This window comes from Triturus cristatus, chromosome 4_1, assembly GCF_964204655.1.
Source record: "Triturus cristatus chromosome 4_1, aTriCri1.1, whole genome shotgun sequence".
Lineage (NCBI taxonomy): Eukaryota > Metazoa > Chordata > Amphibia > Caudata > Salamandridae > Triturus > Triturus cristatus.
The window spans coordinates 1351442958-1351457840 of NC_140585.1; the positions used below are offsets into that span (position 1 = coordinate 1351442958).

At 49.3% G+C, this 14883-nt stretch overlaps 1 pseudogene across 1 annotated transcript in view; it reads right to left on the bottom strand.

Moving 5' to 3' along the window:
* The window catches only part of LOC146856666 (FIGNL1-interacting regulator of recombination and mitosis-like), a 1045039-nt pseudogene that overhangs the window by 502343 nt on the left and 527813 nt on the right, over positions 1 to 14883 (bottom strand). The window contains exon 5 of the transcript XR_014981545.1: positions 9711 to 9851. The product of XR_014981545.1 is annotated as an FIGNL1-interacting regulator of recombination and mitosis-like (transcript). The remainder of the gene's footprint in view (positions 1 to 9710; positions 9852 to 14883) is intronic.

Below are 14883 nucleotides of genomic sequence, written 5' to 3' on the forward strand. Positions count from 1 at the left end.
GCCTTCATGAGCTGAGCCAATACGATGTTTAGACGCCACGTGGGTGGAGGACGCCGAATGGGCGGGAACATTCGGAAGAGACCCTTGAAAAATTGCTGTATTACTCTAGATGAATAGAGAGAGGACGAGCCATCCTGCCGAAAGCGAGATATTGCCGCTCGAAAGACCTTTAAGGTAGAGTGTGACAGTCCAGACTGCGCTAACTGCAGGAAGAACGGCAGAATGTGTTCAGGGGAGGCGTGCACTGGATGTATGTGAGCGGACACACACCAAAGACAAAATCGTTTCCACTTTAGCTTATAAGTCTTCACTGTGGAGGGCACCCTTGCCTTAGCTAACACCTCCCTGCAGGCTGGTGGAATGTTCAAATGAGCAAATTCAAGGTGCTCAGGTTCCAAGCTGACAAGCTGAGTGAACTGGGATTCGGATGGTGTGAGAAGTTGGCCTGATGTATGATGTCACTAGTTATAGTGTACACCTTATATCAGTCCAAATACCCTTATGGTGATTGGTTGTAAAGTCAACCTTATAGACCAGCTATCCTAGTGGTAGCATGGACAAGAGCAGTCTTAGGCTAAACTCTGAATGGCATGTGAAGCCAGCTGTGATACCATATATAATCCCTTGAATACCAAATGAAAGGACACCACAACAGATATATATATAAAATAAAGTGTATTTATTCTAAGCAACCCTCAGCACTCTTTATGAGATTAGAGGTAAGTACAACACAGTCTTATTTAAGCATACATTAAGTCACACAGGTAAGTAATACAGTTAGGCCCTAGGGGCCACGCAAACCATATACTAAGTAAGTGGTATAAGAACCACTGTCACGGAAATAGAATAGGCCTAGGCCTAGGGAATCGCTGGGGCTACACTACACTAGCGTTAGTTAGGAAGTGGGAGGCCCACGGGATTCGTGTGCAGAGTGGAAACACTCACGCGTAATGCGTAAAAGTCAATAGCAATAGTACAGTTTAGAAAACGGTAGATTTAGGACACTTCCGGAGTAGCTAGGAAGTTGAGACTTGAAAACTAGACACTAGGATAGTCACTATCCTGATGAGCACCGGAGTACCCAAGTTACCTAGCCCACAGGCTGCGGGTGCATAGGGGTGAAGATGCGTCGTTTTCGTCGTCGACTCCTATGGATGCCTGAAGAAAGATGCTGACAGGCAGTCAGTGAAGAGTGTCCGGTGGATCCCAAGGCTGGGATCAAGAAGAGAAGAAACCTGCAAGCAGAAGGGACAGAGTCAAGGTCACTAGCCAGTGACCACGTGGAACCAGGAAGGAACCAGGCGATGTCGTGAAGATTGCAGGTGAAGGTGAAGCTTGTCGCTGCAGCCAGGAGGACCAGGAAGCGTCGAGGACGACCAGGACCAGGAGGCGAGCTGTCCCACGAAGGCTCTTGCTGTCGGCGGCGTCGAAGTTGGACTAGGACTCACCAAGCCTTGGCAAGCGGAACCCACGAAGAACGAAGGACTTGCTTCTGGTGCAGACCAGGAAGGTCTGGGGTGCTTCTTCTTTGCAGAGAAGCGGGAGCCAGTCTGGAGGAGCCAAACCAGCGCAGAAGATTTCAGGGTGCGTCGTCACAAAGGCCACTAGCCAGCGGGCAAGCAACCGGACAGACGCGGCAAGCAGGAAAATGCTGAAGGGCCCCACGCAGGACTCGTGGAGTGTGGGGGGCTGATCTTCGGTGCAGATGGTGCTTGGGGTTGGGGCTTCTCAATCCCCGGTGCACAACTTCGAGGGTACCTCAGAAGCTGCGCTTTAAGTTACTAGCCACTTTTTCCAGGTAGCCGGTCCCACGTCGCTCGTCGCCTCCACGGATCTCAGCTCTGCTGTAGATGTGGATCAGGGTCGGAGAAGTCTGGAAGTCAAGGCTCTGGTCAGGCTCTGCAGTCGGTTCCTCGTAGAACGTGGGCAAAGCAAAGGGTAGTCTCTTGATGGTGCCTGTTTGCACAGGGTAGCCACTCCTTGGCTACAAGGGAGATTCTTCAGTCTTCTTCTTTCGTCGAATGTCGAAGGTCCAGAGTTTCTGTTTAGTTTTGCAGGTTCAGGATAATCTAAAGTCTTGAGGCCCAACTCCCACTCTTGGACTAATCTGGGGGGCTGGGATACCTGCTAGGTCACGCCTTATGGGTGGGACCTGGGAGGGGGTGGTTACACCCACTTCCCTTTGTCCAGTTTCGCGCCAGAGCTGGGGCTGGAGTGCCCCAGCGCCGGTTTGAACTGGACTATGCAAGGAACACCTTGTGTGCCCCAGGCATGTCTCATTCCTTTCAGCCCACCCTGCCCCAATACACTAAAGGCTGTCTGGGGAGGTGCTAGCACCTCCCCAAGCAGGAAAACTATTGTCCAGGCCTCCCTGGCTGGGATCACTCCCAGCTGCAGGAGGTCAGACTTGTGTCGTGGCAGCAGCATCCATTTTGTGATGCTGAGGCTTTGGTCAGAGGCTAACAGTTGAAGTATGATTTTAACATGTCTTTCCCTCTAGAAGGGGGGAATAATATTCTCATGTCCAGAAATGGCATGGGGGTATTATTCCAAAGTGTTAGACACCTTACACGACATGTTTCGATAAAGCCAAACCATAGTTACCATAACCGTCTAAGATTATAAGGCACTTTAAGAGTATATGGTAGGCTATATCATAGAACAGCTATAAGGACAAGGTTCCGAAAGCTGCAGACAGGCTCAGCTCATGCTAGAGCACCATCTCACATGTTACCAAGCACTCTGCCTCCAGGATTGTCAAGGCCTGCCATAGGAGTGACTGATAGGTACACATGTGTCTATATGTAAGTTAGGTATAGGAATACTACACCTAAGCAAGGGGTGATTACACGACCTTGCCCCAGCTGAGTGATCAGCCAGTTGTGTCAAAATGGAAGGCCAGGCCAGGGGTGGCATAATACATGCTGCAGCCCCTGGTAGGCCTAGGGTACACCTATGCCCTGGGTACCTAGGGTACACTGTACAGGGGCCAATAAGGTGATCCTATCCAAATGGGTTATGCACCTAAAGTACATAGTATTAATTTAGAGAGAGAACAGCAGGGCTGTGGGTCTGATTAGCAGGCCCACAGCCACATCTAAGTCGAAAACCAGTAAAGCAAAAGCAAAAAGTGGGGGTGAACATAGAAAGCAGACCCTACTCTCCTACAGATGGCATATCCGTCCGTCGTTCATTGTTAGAAGGTCCGGCCTCGGGAGAAGGATGGGTTCGCATTGGGAGAGGATGAGCAACTCCGAGAACCATGCCTGCCGAGGCCACCGTGGAGCTATGAGGAGCATCTGGCACGGTTGTTGCCGCATCTTCGGCAACACTCGAGGAATCAGAGGGATCGGCAGAAAAGCGTACGCAAATATCCTGTACCAATTTATCGAAAGGGCATTTCCGCACGACCCTTTGTGGGGAAACCAGCTTGCGTAGGACTGGCATTTGGTATTCTGAGGGGTTGCAAAAAGGTCGATAGTCGGGCGACCCCAAAGGCCGAAGACAAAGTCTAGAGTCGTGGGTCGAGGACGTTGACCAACTGAGTGCATCCGCCAGAGTATTGGAAATGCCGGGCAGATGGACTGCCTGGAGCGTAATCCGATGGACTATGGCCCAACTCCAAATCCTCTGAGCCAGACGGGAAAGCAGCGGAGATCTTGTCCCGCCCTGCTTGTTCAGGTAGAGCATGCAGGTGGTGTTGTCCGTCTGAATGAGGACTGACTCCCCCTGGAGCTGGAGGCGGAAGGATTTCAACGCCAAGAAAATGGCCATCAGCTCCAATCTGTTGATGTGCCAGGAACGCTGAGCCGTTGTCCACTTGCCCTTGCCGGATAAATCTTGAAGATGTCCGCCCCAGCCTTCCATGGATGCATCCGTGGTAAGAACGAGCTCTGGGGCTGTTAGAAAAGATGTTCCTGCTGCGATGTTGGAAGGACGGGTCCACCAATGCAGCGCCTGAGCCATGCGGAGTGTTACCACGAGCTGGTCGTTGAAGGAACCGGAGACCTGACGGCACTGCTTGTCCAATTCCTCCTGAATGGTACGACTCCTCAGTCTGCAATGTGGGATCAAAGCGATACATGAGGACGCCATCCCCAGAAAAGACTTCAATGTGCGGACTGAAGCTGTTTTGCTGCGATGGAGCTTGTAAGCTGTCGAATTCATGCTTGACGTTCCGCAGAGGCAAAGGCCATAGCCGTGCTCGTGTCGATGGTCGCGCCGAGAAAGGTCTTGCACAGAGCTGGCGTGAGCTGAGACTTTCGCAAGTTGATCGACAAGCCCAGAGACTGAAACAGATTGAGACAGCGCTGAGTATCGAGGGCCGCTTGGTGGGAGGATTGAGATTTGATGAGACAATCGTCCAAATACGGGAATATTTGTATGCCCGTCAGTCTCAAATGAGCCACCACCGGGGCCAGGATCTTTGTTAAGACCCGTGGAGCTGAGCGGAGGCCAAAGGGCAGGACTTTGAATTGGAAATCCCTATGACCCACATGAAAATGCAAGTACTTCCTGTGGCGTGGAATTCTGGGCACCTGGAAATAAGCATCCTGAAGGTCGATTGTTGTCATGAAATCGCCCTGAGAGAAGAATTGAAGGATGTCCTTTAGCGTGAGCATGCGGAATGATTGGTCCTTGAGAAATTTGTTGTGCGACCTTAGATCAAGGATGGGGCGCCACTCCCCAGATTTCTTTAGTATGAGGAAAAAGCGGGAATAGAACCCCAATCCCTTTTGTGATTTCGGAACCACTTCGATGGCCCCTTTTTTTAACATTATCTGAATCTGATTGAAAAGTTCTTTGAGGTGAGCAGGAGGCGGTCCGGATGGAGAGGTGCGTGGGGGAACCTTCACAAACTCTAGGGCATGGCCCCTTGAAATAATGTCCAAAACCCAGCGGTCTGAAGTGATTGAGGACCAAGTTGAAAAGAACTGGGAGATTCGTCCTCCAACAGGAGAAAGGGGAAAACTTGAAAGAGGGGTTGTTTGATGTACCCAGTCATTGTTTTTTGGAAGAGTTTCCCTTGTAATTTGACTTTCCTCTAAAAGATTTGCCAGACTGCTGTCTGTAAGACTGTTGTGGCTGTGAGAAATAACGTTGTTGTCCTTGGTTGTAGGAGCGGTACTGGGAAGACGAGCCACGAAAAGAAGGAGGTGCCGCGGCCACGTGCACCCCGAAAGGGCTGCTTCCGGAACTGGAGAGTGCCGAGGGAGCGAGCCGTCTCAGTGTCCTTCTTGATGGCTTGCAAAGCGTCCTCCACATGGTGGCCGAATAAAGATTGTCCGTCATACGCCATGTCCAGAATCTTGGCCTGTACCTTCTGACGGAACAAGGTGGAACGAAGCCAACCCTGTCGTCTTAAAACAGCCGCTCCAGCCAATTGACGAAAACCCGTGGAGGCAATGTCGACGGAGCAGTCGATGATTTCGGAGGATGCCCTCTCACCCTCTTGCAGGATCTTTAGAGCTTCCGCTCTAGAATCTTCCGCGATAAGCTTAACCAAAGCCGTCATGTCCGACCACATTTGTCGATCGTAACGACCGAGGATGGCCAAAGAGTTTGCTGCCCGGACTGTTGTTGAAGCCATGGTTGAAAACTTTTTGCCAATGGCATCCAGGCGGCGGCCGTCACGATCCGGAGGTGACGAGAGCAGAGACGATGGATTTTTGGAGCGACGTTGCGCCGCCTGGGTGATCACCGAGTCTGGCTTAGGCCGAGACACTAAGCAAGCTGGGGAAGAGTCCGGGGCCTTGTACTTTTTCCTCCAGTCGCGGGAGGACAGCCGGGATGGAGTTAGGCGTTTTCATCAGTTTAATGCCCTCGTTCCAGATAAAGTCTATAATGGGCACGGCTCGTACCTGCTTCTGCGGCTGGGACTTGAAGTCGTATAGGAAGCAGTCCTCCTCCCTAACCATCATGGGAAGGTGAAAGCGTTGAGCCGCCCTGTCCATCAGTTGATGGAATCCTGATATGTCGACAGGTGGTGAATTTACTGGCGATGTTGGAGGTGATGCTGGCGAATTGACATGATAGTCATCCCAGTCCGCCATAGAGTCGTCATCATGAAGCTCTCCCTCCTCCGTATCCAGATTGTCCACCACCTCATCTGTTGCAGGGGGAACCAATGCAGGTGCGGATGGTGTCGGCATCGTTGGCAACACAGGGGTAGACGGAACAGCAGATGGTGTCTCACGTGGAGAGCTATGAGAGGAAGCTGGAAAGCGCAGATTATAATCTTCCAACATTAATTGAAGGTTGGAGATGAGCGACAACGGAAGCTGCGCCATGGGAACTTGTGCAGGGGGATGTTGCTCCTGCTCCTGACAGTAATAGTCTTGCGCATTATCATCCTCTTCGAAATCTTGGCCTTTTATGTGAAGCTCAGAAGGACTACGAGCATCTCGAAAAGAGGACTGAACATCGTCATCAGAGTCCAAAACCTCCTCAGCAACCGTGGGGAATAGCTGATGAGATGGCAGAGTGACCGGTGGCAGCATAACAGAGTCCAGCGCAGCATGGCGACGCTGCAACAAGGAGGTGTCCACAGATACTGGCGCTGATGTAGACATTGGCACCAAAGGCATCGTTGCAAAATTTGACACCTCCGTCGTCGAGACTATCGTCGACGAAGTCACCGTTGACGAAGTCGTCGACGAGGCTGCCGTCGACGAAGCCCGTGCCGACGAGACTGCCGTCGTCGACGAGCCCGCCGTCAACGACGCCGTCGACGATGCTGTGAGCGGCGACGGCGATGACTTCTTCTTCTTCATTATCGTTGACGAAGCCTTAGACGTCGACGGATGAAGAAGATAGTGGAATCATCGACGAAATAGTCTTCAGGGAAACACACACCACTGTCGACGGTGAAGACGTCGACGAAGTCATCGTCGACGATGAAGGAAATCTGCTCGACACCGTCGTCGACTAGGTTGATGAAGTGGCAGATCTCGTCGACGGAGGGGCCGTCGACGAGCCCGTCGACGGTTTTGCGCGTTTTTGACTGGAAACATGCGCTGACTGAGTCAGAGACGCTTGAGAGCTAGGTCTCGGGGGCGCTGGCGTGGTAACAGAGACTTGGCCTGTCGACACTTCAAGATGAAGTCTCTTCTTTTTCAGAAAGGGAGACGGCAAGTCCTTAACACTACCACGCTTGGAGGAGACTCCTGTTCGAATAGAGGCTACACTCTCCACCTCAGAAAGGGGGTTATCCGTATCCTTTAGTTTTTGAAGCCACAATAAAAGGCGACCCTCCCTGTCCTTCAAAGTCTTTTGAGAGAAGGTTCTACAGATTTTACAGTTGGCCACCTTATGGTCAGGGTAAAGACAATAAATACATTTGTCATGAGGGTCCTCAGAAAAGAGCCTTAACTTCCCACAAGATGAACAGGGACGGAAAAGAGACTTCTTACTTGAAGACATGATGAAAAAACTCAAACCAGAGCAAAGAACTGAGCAGAGCTCAGGGAGACTCCCTTCACACGACGTGCGGTAGAAAATCTGAGGGCCTGAGCCTCTGAGGAGAAGGTTCTAGAGGGTGCTTGCGCCTGATTGGCTGGAGTTTGGACTATAAAACGACAATGATATGTCAGTAAAGTGATTCTTTTTCTCAATGCTTTCCTATGTGTCAATACTATCCTATGGTATTTTCACTTGATATGTTATTTCTGAATTGTATATAAAGTTTATTTGGATATGTATATGCTATTATGTGGTTATGTATGTTTATGTATATACATGACACTTATTGCTTTTTATATACCGTGGGACTCCCACTTCGACGACGGGGAATATTCAAGCATGTGAATCTATGAAAGACACCCCCAAATACTGGAGAATCTTCGCTCAATACAAGCTGACCCCCCAAAACTGGGTAAAACACCAATAACAAGTCTCCAATATGCGGACGATATTGGCCTCCTATCTCAAACACCCATGGGCCTGCAGTGATTCATTTTCCAACTAGGCGCATACACCACCTCTGCTCAATTAATCAATCATCAAAAAACAAAGGTTGTGCTTCTCCAAATGTCATTAAAAAAAAGAAAAAAATCTAATTCATCTGGAAGTTAAATGAGAAACCATTGTCCCAGGTGGATTCGTATAACTATCTGGGGTTCCAATTAGACTGCAACCTCATCAAGTTTAAGCAACACCTGGATCAAAGAAAAACAAAAGCCAAACAACTGATTTTTGCATTCAAAATTCTATAGAAAAAGCTCAAAGGCTGTTCAACAAGTCATCTGCTTAAGGTAAATGCAGCACATTTTTTGCCATCCATATCATACGGTTCGGAAATGTTGAACACAAAGGACTCAATAGTCCTAAACACAGCTCAATCTAGCCTCTTCGGTGACAGTCCTTCGGGAAATATTAAGGAGAGAACAAACAACGACTTGCAGAGCGGCAGTTATAAAATGCCTTAGAGGTTCATCTGTCCAACTGTCCTGCTGAGCCATAAAACTTTGGAACATTGCGGCAAAAGAACTAGACAAAGAAAGAGAACTGACCTGAATATTTTTAAACTGAATTGCTTTGTACACTTACTTTTCTATCACATTTAATTTATACATTTCCTATTTAATCAGTTGACCATTCCTTCAGGATATGAATTTTGTCGTGTTTTTATTTATTTGTTTTTAACCAAATGATTGCTTGATGCTCCTCCGTGGTCTGCTTTGTAGTTGCAATCTTTCTTTCGGGTGCACTAATATACAGGAAGAGGCAGTTTAAGGAATAGAGAGTTCCTATTTGTTTCTGTGTTGAGATAAGTTATGCATGTATTATTAATTGTGGGATGTTTTATAGACATTTCTGATGTCATCCTTTCTGTCCCTGCACTACCATATCTACACTTCACATGGCCTATTTTTATAACTTTGAATCTGTGTTTTGTACTATATTCCTAATGTTATGTTTTAACTCCTTTTTATCAAAGGTTTTACACGGTTTTACCTGTACCAAACTGGCAATGTACATGTATTACTGGTCTGTTTTAAATAGTCATGTACTGAACTTAATGTTTGCCACTAATGTTTTATTTAATGCCCTTTTATGGTCTTTGATGGTAGAATATTGACTGTCTGACTGACACCCCCTTCTGTGTTGCCCTGCTGTTAACCCGACCATCCCATGTTGCTTTAGTGTTCGTGGCCCATCATTCTCTGTGTTGGTTCGCTATTCTCCACACTGCTCCGTTTTGCTTCTGCTCCCCTCGCCCACAATTAAAACGTCTTTGTACATTTAATTTTTAATTACTACTCCAACTGGGAGTGGTAACTACAAAGGAAAAAAAAAGCATTAGTGTCATTTTGTAGGCAAGTGTATATGTGGTACTACTAAATGACGTGGCCGGCCGTGTGAAAGGCTCCACCTCAGCCACGCTATACAGAATCACAGATGCTGGCCAGCATGGCTAAAACGACTGAAAAAGCAAATAGATCACAAAGGAGAGACCTATTGGCTTTGCCAATGCTTGTTCCAAAGACACTAGGATGATCAATCCTGCTAATTCCCCCTGATTTTAGAAAAGAATTCAAGATATTTAAAACCCAGGGAAGATTCCATGATGAAAAGTAATAAAGATATTAAAATGTAGAAGGGTCTTTTGCGTTATGTGACGGGCCTTACTGAACAACATACGAAAGCGACGGCAGAAGCATTTCATTTAACATATTGGCACATAGAAAACTTCAACCCTTTCAACGTACCCGACAATGAGTGAACGTGATGCGCAGTACATGAAGCACAGATGCAGGAAGAGTTTGGACGTTGTCGAGGGCCACCGCCTCACCCAAATTGCAGACATGAAGCACACAAGTTGTTAGGGCTTCGAGCCCTTCACCCAGGGTCTGGGGAAAGAGAAAAAAAACCATACAAAAATATTACATTACTCATAACCGCATACGATACGATTCACAACAAGCATTTGCAATGCAATCGGTCTCACATTTATGAAAGTTGGAGCTATTGGAGTTGTAAATTACAATGATTTTAATTTCCTTTTTTTTAGTTTTCTGTAGAGTGATTTTTTTTTTTTAAAGTACCCATACGGCAGCTAGTGTGGGCAGAAATGGTCTATGTAAAAATGCACTAATGTTACAAATCCTAATACTCCTTTAGGACTGTTCTGACTGCCGGTACATAATAATTGTACAGTTTCTAAGAGTCAGCATCCCAGTCTGAACATGGGGGGTGGAAAGAGCAGGTGGAGCATGTGTTCCTGAAGTGTTTTTCAAAACTCTGATTAGAGATGATGCGGCGCTGGGGCAGTGACAATATCCCGCAATGGAACTCAGAGCTGAGCCACTGAAAGACAAGGCACGTGTGTAGGAAGGTGGAATCTGACTGATGGTTGCCCCTAACTTTTTGCCTGGTATTTGAGTGGTTTTTGACTAGTCTGGCTGGGATCCTGCTATCCAGGACCCCAGCCTATCTGCTTTCTCCCTAAAACTAATGTGAAGTACCCTAGGTACAAACTAATTGGATGCTGAGGATGCCCTGCCAGTCCCTTGTAGATGGTACCCTAGGTACCCAGGGCATGGGTCCCTCAGTAGGCCTACCAGGGCTGCAGCACTTATTGTGCCACCCTGGGACAGCCACACAAACTGACACCACCAGACCACTACTGTAGTCTGGGTAAGGTGGTGCTAGCACCCCTTACAGGGATATAGGTACCCTATATCCCACCCCATTACAACACATATACTCTCATAGGTCACCCCTATAGCAGGCCTTGGTAATCCTACATGGCAGGGTGCTGAGGTATGTGTGAGGGGGGACCCCTACGTGAGTAGGGCCTCTCTGCAACCTTCGTAAAATCATTGCTGGGTTGTTTGTAGTGTAGCCATACCATATACTCTTAACCGCATTATAAGTCTATCGCGATAGCGTGATAACTTGAGAATGGCTACACAGAACCATATCGTGTTTGGTGTCAAACATGTAGGAATCATACCCCCAGTACAGTCATGGGCATGAGGGTACGATTCCCCCCTGCTAGAGGGGCGATATGGGAAAAGTGGTAGATTTCGGACACCAATTTAAAAGTGCACAAGTAACACAAAATGGCTACTGCCCGCCACCTACATGACCCTGGCTGGCTGTTGCTGGGGAAAACCCCAGCCTCGCCAGCTGGAAAATAGGGCTCTTGTGGCAGGGAGGTGCTAGCATCTCCCCAGACAGGATAATGTGGATTGGAACAGGGTGGGTCCACCAAATGTCCTTTCAGAGTTGCACGTAGGTAGCTGCAGAGACATCATTCTGCATACACTGCTTGGAACCGGTTCAGGGGCATCCTGCCCCTCGCCCAGGCGGGAAACACACAAAGGGGAGAGGGTGTAGCCACCCTTTCCCGCCTCACCTCCCATTGGTGGACACTACTCTGGACACTCCCCTAATCTTGGGGATAAAGGTGAATAACGTGGCCACAGAGCCTCAGATTAATCTTGAACTTTACAGTCTTGACCTTCGACTTGCTGCTGCCCAGCTGACGGAAGAAATCTCCCTTGGGATAAAGGAGTTATCCCCCTGCTTGGCAGGCACCTGAAACACTGCAAGTGACCCGGTTGGAACTTCGCTGCTCTCACGAACTTCGACGACTTCCAGAAACCTTGAAGTGGGTTTCCAGCGCATCCTAGAGGCCAGTGAGTGTGCTCAACGAGTTTGGGCACCGTGGACCGCGTGGGTGCCGAGATCCCCAATACCCCAAGACACCGGCCACCTCTTGCGTAGCACACGACCCTGACCAGTGGGGAAGTTGTGCTTTGGCCCGTTTTGAGCCAACCACTCTACAGCAATTGTGCCATAGACCAGCGCCCGAGCCCCCTCCGGTGGCCCGTGGGTGCCCTTTTACGCACTCCAAATTGCCGCCTCCCCTTGTCTCTCGACTTGTGGGCCCTAGCGGAGATCTCTCTCTACAATCAAGAGTTCCCCTGGTTGCTCCAGGCCTGCTCTACAGTCTCCTCGAAGGAGACCTCTCCCAGACCTCGTGGGTCTGCACTGTAGCAGATTTGTTTATTCTTCGTGGGTTGCGGTTGCCAAGGCTTAGTGGATCCAATCCGGACACTAACACCGCAGCGACCCTCATCCGACGTGGGACACTCGCCCTCCTGAAGCTGGCCTTCCTTGAAGCCTCCCGGAGCCCGTGGCTGCAGATCCAAGCTACACCACTTTCCACCTGAAGCACCCGACATCGAAGGGCTCTTTGCTTTGAGCCTCCTGGTCACTTTGCTGTGACCCAGACTCTGTCCCCTCTGCTTTCAGGTTCTTCTCTACAATCTTCACAGCTTTGATCTTCACGGCATCATCGACGCTTTTGGCTAGCAGAACTTTTGACTATTTTCCCATTGAAAATCAGCCCGCGACCCGACATCGAAATCGACCTATGCACCCGGCTTCCCTGGGGCAGGTAACAGTGGTACCTCGGTACTCTCGTGGTAGTGGGCTCTTCAAAAGCTTAAGTCTGAAGTTTTAACTTTGTACTCCTGCTAGAAGTATTTTTAAACTGTTTATTTCCAACCGCGACATTCTCCATAGGCTGTAATAGAGATCCCGATAGCAGCTACTTGCACTGCACGCGCCTCCCGTGGGTCCCCTTCCTCATAACCTGGGGTGGATTCTTAAGGGGCCAGCGATCCTGAATGCCCTAGGCATTGTCTGTAGAATTGTTGTGGTTCTTCTACCACTTTTTTATGGTTTGGTCCCCCCCTGGGGCCCAATGTTAATAGTGCTATTTATTGTGTCTATCAATGCTTGTTTGATATTGTAACTTTGCCACAGCTTCATAAAGAGACTGTGGGATTCTGTCTAGAATAAATACATATATTTTATATATATACCTGTGTGGGCTACTCTTTCATTTGGTTATTCAAGAGGTTATTATGGTAAAACAATAAGCTTAACACTCCTTCAAGACTTAGCCTGAAGGCTGCTCTCCACAGCTACCACTAGGATAGCTTTCTTTAAAGGTTGTCTTAAACCTATCATCAATAAGAGTCGAATTGGACTGGTGCAAGGTGTCCCTATAACTAGGAGACAGCATATGCCAGGCCAACTTCTCACAGTAATGTACATGGACCAAACATATATAACTTTAGCTTTCAAGAAATGCTACTGATAAGTGTGCTTAGAATATGCTGGCAGCCTTGTCTGGGGATTACTAACTGTGAGAAGTTGGCCTGGCATATGCTGTCTCCTAGTTATAGGGACACCTTGCACCAGTCCAAGTAGCTGCTATTGGGATCTCTATTACAGCCTATGGAGAATGTCGCGGTTGGAAATAAACAGTTTAAAAATACTTCTAGTAGGAGTACAAAGTTAAAACTTCAGACTTAAGCTTTTGAAGAGCCCATTACCTGCCCCAGGGAAGCCGGGTGCATAGGTCGTTTCTGCTGTCGGGTCGCGGGCTGATTTTCAATGGGAAAATAGTCAAAAGTTCTGCTAGCCAAAAGCGTTGATGATGCCGTGAAGATCAAAGATGTGAAGATTGTAGAGAAGAACCTGAAAGCAGAGGGGACAGAGTCTGGGTCACGGCAAAGTGACCAGGAGGCTCAAAGCAAAGAGCCCTTCGATGTCGGGTGCTTCAGGTGGAAAGTGGTGTAGCTTGGATCTGCAGCCACAGGCTCCGGGAGGCTTCAAGGAAGGCCAGCTTCAGGAGGGCGGCTGTCCCACGTCGGATGAGGGTCGCTGTGGTGTTAGTGTCCGGATTGGATCCACTAAGCCTTGGCAACCGCAACCCACGAAGAATAAACAAATCTGCTACAGTGCAGACCCACGAGGTCTGGGAGAGGTCTCCTTCGAGGAGAGGTCTCCTTCGAGGAGACTGTAGAGCAGGCCTGGAGCAACCAGGGGAACTCTTGTTTTCAAAGATAGACCTCCGCTAGGGACCACAAGTCGAGAGACAAGGGACCGCGGGAGGCGGCAATTTGGAGTGCGTAAAAGGGCACCCACGGGCCACCGGAGGGGGCTAGGGCGCTGGTCTTTGGCACAATTGCTGTAGAGTGGTTGGCTCGTAAACGGGCCAAAGCACAACTTCCCCCACTGGTCAGGGTCGTGTGCTACGCAAGAGGTGGCCGGTGTCCTGGGGTATTGGGGATCTTGGCACCCACGCGGTCCACGGTGCCCAAACTCGTTGAGCACACTCACTGGCCTCTGGGATGCGCTGGAAACCCACCTCAAGGTTTCTGGAAGTCGTCGAAGTTCATGAGAGCAGCGAAGTTCCAACCGGGTCACTTGCAGTGTTTCAGGTGCCTGCCAAGCAGGGGGATAATTCCTTTATCCCAAGGGAGATTTCTTCCGTCAGCTGGGCAGCAGCAAGTCGAAGGTCAAGACTGTAAAGTTCAAGATTAATCTGAGGCTCTGGGGCCACGTTATTCACCTTTATCCCCAAGATTAGGGGAGTGTCCAGAGCAGCGTCCACCAATGGTAGGTGAGGCGGGAAAGGGTGGCTACACCCACTCCCCTTTGTGTGTTTCCCGCCTGGGCGAGGGGCAGGATGCCCCTGAACCGGTTCCAAGCGGTGTATGCAGAATGAGGCTTCTGCAGCTGCCTACGTGCAACTCTGATAGGACTTTTGGTGCACCCACCCTGTTCCAATCCACATTATCCTGTCTGGGGAGATGCTAGCACCTCCCTGCCAAAGGAGCCCTATTGTCCAGCTGGCGAGGCTGGGGCTTTCCCCAGCAACAGCCAGCCAGGGTCGTGTAGGTGGCGGGTAGTAGCCATTTTGTACTGCTTGTGCACTTTTAAATTGGTGTCTAAATTCTGCCGCTTTTCCCATATCGCCCCTCTAGCAGGGGGGAATCGTACCCTCATGCCCATGGCTGGACTGGGGGTATGATTCCTACATGTTTGACACCAAACACGATATGGTTCTGTGTAGCC